Source organism: Musa acuminata, chromosome BXJ1-6, assembly GCF_036884655.1.
Source record: "Musa acuminata AAA Group cultivar baxijiao chromosome BXJ1-6, Cavendish_Baxijiao_AAA, whole genome shotgun sequence".
In the NCBI taxonomy this organism is placed as follows: domain Eukaryota; kingdom Viridiplantae; phylum Streptophyta; class Magnoliopsida; order Zingiberales; family Musaceae; genus Musa; species Musa acuminata.
In genome coordinates this window covers 16653322-16660000 of record NC_088332.1, presented here as the reverse complement: position 1 = coordinate 16660000, position 6679 = coordinate 16653322, and the positions used below count along the sequence as shown (strand labels likewise).

Below are 6679 nucleotides of genomic sequence, written 5' to 3'. Positions count from 1 at the left end.
AACCACAGGATAAACTGAAAAAACACAGAAGAATACATGATTGACCTTAACAAATGTTCCACTCTGTGGGTTCACTTGATCAACATTCTCAGGATACCGCAAAAATCCTGATCCTGATTCATCCATGCCATTAGAACCACTCAATGCTTGATTAATAGTGAAGTCGTTTCCAGAGGAACTCAGAAATCTGGATGCAGCATATGTCATGTTCATTGAATCATTCTCACTGACAACAGCGCTGAGACTTGGAATGCCATTTTGCACTAGAAGTGAGGAGTTTTCACTGACACTAAACAAGTGTTGGTTTTGGGTATCCATGTTACCACTTTGGTTCACTGAGCATTCTCTTCCAGGAAATGGTGGCAATGTAACAGACTGTAGGGAAATATTAGGGTGTGTTGCACCTAATAATTCTACCTGTGAGAGTACATTTTGAGCTCCTGATGGAAGCATTGATTCAACTGCAACTCGCTTAGACGACCAGGTACCGGAATTAATTGGTTGCACATATCTTGGTAAACTAAGATGTTGTGATGTTTCTTCTGTAGAAAATTGATGCAAAATGTTATTCAGGGGGTAGGCAGTAGATGCTGAAACAGAGTTGCCATTAGAATCTGGAAAGTCCTTCAGCTGGAAAGATGGGGAAATCATGTGCAATGTGGTAGATTGGGATTGAGAACTAGAGGCAAGCTGAGATAGAGTTGATGGTACATTAGGAACTTGTTGATAACTGGACAAAATTTTCTGCTGCTGAATTTGTTGATATTGCGGTGTCTGAAGATGCAGATGCTGCTGTTGCTGTTGCTGTTGCTGCTGCTGCTGCCACTGTGGAACTTGCGGTTGCTCTTGTTGCTCAGAAAATGAGTGGCCCTGCTGTAAATGATGTTGAATAAATGAAGACTGAGTCTGGTTTTGCACCTGGTGTCCTTGAATGATTGGAAGGGACTGCTGACATTGAGGTTGCACATGCTGCAGAACTTGACTTGGTAATATGGGGTTGGATCTGCTAGCTGTGTTATTGGGTTGCTGGAATTGAAGCATTGCAGTAGATACCTGCTTTATGGGATTCATAGTTCGCATTTCCTGAAGGGCTCCTGCTACCACGGTCTTGTACATGTCAGGTTGCATACCAAGCATTGATGCATCAAGGCTTGGCTGCATCCAGGGTGTAACAGCAATACTATTGGAATTCATCGACTGAATTCCTGGGATTCCACCATCTCTAAGCCACATCAGAGATGAATTTAGATCAATGCCATCATCTTTTCCACCTACATAAATTGAAAATAATAGGAAGATAAAATGACAGTACAACTAAAACATTTTCAAACATATTCCCATTGAAGATTGTCAGGTTACCTAAAACTTAATGCCTGTTTGTGTACAAATGTTCTGATTGCTCATGTTGCATTAATAAAGCATACCTTGGAAAAAAGGCAATCCAATGGGCCATGGTCGCTTAAGACGAAGAGGAAAAGGAGATGGATACATAGGAAAGGTTGTCAGGGGCTCAATCTCCCATAAAGATACCCTAGGTTGCTTCTCTCCGGCTGTTGACTCATCCCAGCCGACCTGCATCAGTAACATCAAACTAATATGATTATGACTCATAAAAAATGTTTGTATATTCTGAATTCATTTTGGCAGTAGTCAAACATTAATGTGTAGTCTTAAAAATACAGTTATTGACTTCTTTCAATAAAGCAGTCAACTGGAATACAAAAAAGATGGTGGTTATTCACATTGCACTTACCTTCACTGAACGCCAGTGTGAGTTTGACCATCGAACAGGGTCAAGATCGCTGATCCCTGTAATTGTGCCCATGTATCTGCAGATAAAGTGACAAACTTTGCAACTTGAATCTTATAGAATGTCAAAAGAGAGTGTAAAACAGAACAAGAATACACTTCATGTAATCTAATTCTGAAAAAAAAGAAAAATAAGAATAGGAGAATGAAGAAGCAGTTACCTTCGAACACTTGACTCTTCAGTTTCAAAAAGCATCCGGAAACGCATACCCACAGAAACACGAGTGTGATAGACTGCTTTAATATACTTAGCTAGCGGAATTACAAATTCAGACGGGCTTGCTCTGAAAGCATATATTATTGGCAAACATTAAGTGGAGAACATAAAAGCATACATTTCAGAACGCACCAAATTTACCTTGGGTTGTAGAATACGGTAAATCTGCTATTTGTAGAAGCAGCATGAGCAGCCGCAGCAAGTAGGCCAATGTGCATGCTATCGCTAGACAGTACAGATGATGGCATGACAGTTTGAGGTCTATTGGCATGTCGAATACCCAAAAGCAATTGGTTGTTCTCATTCCTAAAAGGAAATTTTCAATTATTGGCAACAAGGAAATAGAAGTGCCAAATAAATGCAACTGACATAAGTTTTATGACAATACCAGATAAAGAGAACAGAATCTCCTGCAACTAGTCTCTTCGCACTCACAAATATACTCCATCCTGTAGTAAGAAGATGCCTCTTTGGCTGACCTGCATCATGAAACATGCATTTCTCAAATAAAATTGATGTTGCGGAAACTAGCAACCAATGAAATAAGCATCTCAGTCATGACTGTCAATTGGAACATGCTGGAGTTATAAAGAACAAGGAGTGCAACAATAACAAAATTCCAAAGGTTTCTTGGTCCAGATACTTGAAAAATGCCACAACCAATGCACAAAATTAGCCTGGAACCTTCTATTTTTGGATCATACACATGCAATAAAACAGATATAATTCTAGTACATCAAGTCTTCCACACTTGTGTTCCATGCATATTTTAAAGTATTACCAGATATTGGGCACTAAGTGGGCAAACAAATAATGATGTCTCAGATTCACATTCAATAATATTTGTGGAGTCATCCATCACATCAATGACCTCATTCAGGATAATATAGCAGAAGGAAGTAGGCACAAATCATGCATCCCTCATGTCATTTGTCCAAAATCCTAAGGTAGGTTCCACGGTTGAGAATAGTATGAGCAAACTACAAAACAATTGTGTGCACTCCTTGTTCCTATATCTGAAACTGACTACACGAACAGCAGCCAGTTTGTGTCAGTGGATTGGAGTATCAGTCCTGAATAAAATGGCTCAATTGCAACGGGAAAAGTAATAGAAATAAACCTCCCTCATGGAAAAGCTATCGAAGCAATAAAATATATAAAAAAAATTCTCAGAGCCAGGCTGTCATGTAAATAAAAAATGAAAAAGTTATCTTTAAATTGTGCAAGGCTAGGGAAGCACCAGTTGTTCCTTTGTGCTTGATCACCAAAATTTGTATGACAATGTTGTGACAAAAAAGCCCACACAAGGAATCCTCAGGTAGAGTTTAGTTGCATAAAACACTAACGACCATATGACAGATGGGCAAAACATATACTCACCACGAAAAATGTGACGAAACTTCCATTCCTTGCCATGAAGGTCCCTTGCAATCAACTCCTCTGCCGGAGGCTGCTGTGAATAATCCTTCAAAATTCACAAGAGGAGAACGTTGTCTGAAATTCTAGAACTTTCAGATAAACAGTCATTCCAGTCAACATAATTCATAAAATTCACAAGAGGTCAACGTTGTCAGAAATTCTAGAACTTTAAGATAAACAGTCATTCCAGTCAACATAATTCATAAAATACCCACCAAGGGAGGGAAAACCTTTTCTGCTGCTCGACGGGGAACAGAAAATCCACCATGTGTACTAGTGTCACTTGCAGTCAATGTCTTACAGAAGTAATTCGTTGGTTGTTTGCTGGGTGTTCCCAATTCTGTAAGAAGATAGGGATCTTTTTGCTCTTGCTGCATATTAGAACAAAAACATACACAAATGAAAAGATGTTGCAAGTGTCATTAATATAAGGCCAAAACAATATGACAGTCTAATACCGAGCTCAATGGTTGCAATGTCATCTGAGCATAAACTTCATCAGTCTCTACATCTGCCTGTAGAAGAAATGGTTTTTATGCATTGTACATTTTTCTTAATGCATTATATAGCTGACCAGCAAATCGAGCAGGTGCATATCGAAGAGAAAACTTACATGCATAGTAACATTGTGCAGCTGGCAGATCAGTTGAGGAGGTAAGCTTGGGTAGTTGGGGATTTGAGAATCAATTTCCTTGTTGGTTGATGCAGCTACCTGAGGACAAAGCAGAAATTGTTAATGTACATGAATGAAAGCATATATAAAAGATTTCTCAGGACATCATGGCCTAAGAATCATCAACTCAAATAAACACAAGAAGGTAATGCCACAATAGTTGGAATTCCATGCATTCTCAAAGTGCATTAACACTGATACAGAGTAGAACAAGAAGCTGACCTGCTCGCTATGGCCCTGTGGGAAATACACCACCCGACTCCCAACAGCAGGTAATGACACCAGAGGTCCAGCACATGCATGCCATAATTCTGAGTTCAGACACTGCTTTTCTTCTGCACATAGTGCACATAAACAAAAAAAATCAGGATTGAGACAGAAGCAGGTGACAAGGAGAAAAGAAAGCCGGAGCTGCAAATTTAGAAAAGAAATATTATATGAGAGAGATTGTATCTATTGTCAAACATGCCATTAGTTATGTAAACAAGAGCATCTAATTATGCCAACTAAAGTCTAAATAGGCAGACATGTGACTCGATGACCACAGGTGACCTTAATAATTCACCAAGCCTCTTCTACAGCATATCTACTCACCAGCACAAAACCTTCTTTCTATCTAAGGATGGACTGTCCAGAAAAGGATGTCCATAATGTACAAAGAATCTATCCTTCACCACAAAATCCAGACTATGCAAGCCCATGTAAAAAGCATTAAGTGACATCATTCGGAACCCCATCACTGCAGAATCAAACAACATCATAGTGGAGTAAATGATATTAAAATATCTAATGGCTTTTGTCACCAGTAAGTAGTCTCAACTAAAAGAGAATGAAACAAATCCTGTAACATGCCACACTTGGGAGTTATATAACATAGACATTTAATTCCTCTTTAAAATGGCATTTACCAAAAAGAATATCTAACTAAGGTCTTCCAGAATGGAGAGAGATTGAAAGGAAGTAGCCTACTAGCCATAAAACCAAGTCCAAACTCGAAACAATGGCTTACATAAATATTCAAAAGTCATATTGGCATAAAGATCTTCTCCAACAGCAGCTATCAGAGAAGTGGAGATTCCAGGATTAGGAAAAAATGAAGCCTGAAGTAAAGCTGGAAGACCAATGACTAATACTATAATGCACCATGCACTCTTGCAAGTAGGGAACAATTAACAAACTTCTGAGATCTAGAAGGAAAAAAGCTTGATGACAAAACTAAATTCATTTTCCAATCAAACAACTAGTTCAGCAAATAATTGCAGACAATTGAAAAAAAAATCATATAGCAACATAAAAACACAGTATTTTATGTTAAACACAAAAGAACCTGGTAAACATCTACCTTCATGTGCCTCACTAGTAAGATTTGAAGATGAAAGCCTCATCTTTGGCAGTTGCAAGCAAGCTTAATCCAGCAAGCAGCACAATTCAGCATACCAGGACAAGCTTAATTTACAGACTCCATTCGGTGACAGACCCTAGAAAATAAACGCACACCTTCAACCAAAGCCCATTACTCTGCATGAAACAGCTGCTTCTGATATCATCTGTCCCCAGGCATCAATGTGCAAGCCCTCGGGTTGCTAGTGACAATCTTAACATAACAAAATGATTTTAGACTTAAACACCAAGGAATCCAATCTGAAGGCAGAGATGGAATTGCAGATTCGAGAGGTTCCAGTTCATCAAGCTTATGTCTAATTTGTAATCATAACATATACCCTAACCTTCATGACAATCACCATGTAGTTCCTTCACCTGATGCTCAAGCTAGGAGCCAACAAGCCGACAAACTTCGAAAGGAGAAAAGAGGATTGAAAAGAAGCCAAATATGTACACCGGCTACCTCAACAAAACCAACCAAGCTGAAACCCCATATGAAGACGAAGTCTTTCCTCCAGAACCCTCGAAACCTCACTCAATCCCAAGCATCAACGACGAACAAACTTCCGGAAACATCAAACACTAACTAAAATCACCACAACTCTCCCCATGCGCCACGCATTTCAGAAGAAACCCCCATAGGAAACCGCAAAAACCTCCAGATCTCCCCTCAGGACGTACCCAGCAACAAAAGGCGCCGTCTTTCCGCAAAGTACCTCGACCTCAAACAACGAGATCCAGCTTAGCTCCCAAGAACCCGAACACAGAGCTCCTAAGCCCTAGCCCAAGCTCCTCGGCCGCAAGGCTTCCAGCTGGAACACCATGGACCCAAGCTTTCCACGGCCACCGCCACGAACCAACTGTTGGTTCCCAGAATCTACGGGAGTCGGGAGCATTACCGGAGACCGGCCTCGCGCAGGAGGAAGCAAGTTCAGGGCAAGAGCTCGCTCGCTCGTTTCGTTCGACGGCTCAAAAAAATGGGGCCTTTGGTGAGGTGCTGGGTAGTGCCCTTTGGAGAAAGAGAGAAGAAGAATAGTATACTCCTCCTCCTCGTATCGGCCTTCGAAGAGAGAGAGAGAGAGAGAGGCGAGGTTGCTTCCTCCCCTGTTAGTATATTTTACGGTGGAGATCAACGGGTAGAAACCGCCACTATTCTTTCTCCTCGCTTCCTTTCTTCC

The 6679-nt window shown here is 40.4% G+C and overlaps 1 pseudogene; it reads right to left on the bottom strand.

The window, feature by feature from the left end:
* The window catches only part of LOC135676531 (auxin response factor 17-like), an 8624-nt pseudogene extending 1945 nt beyond the window's left edge, over window positions 1–6679 (bottom strand).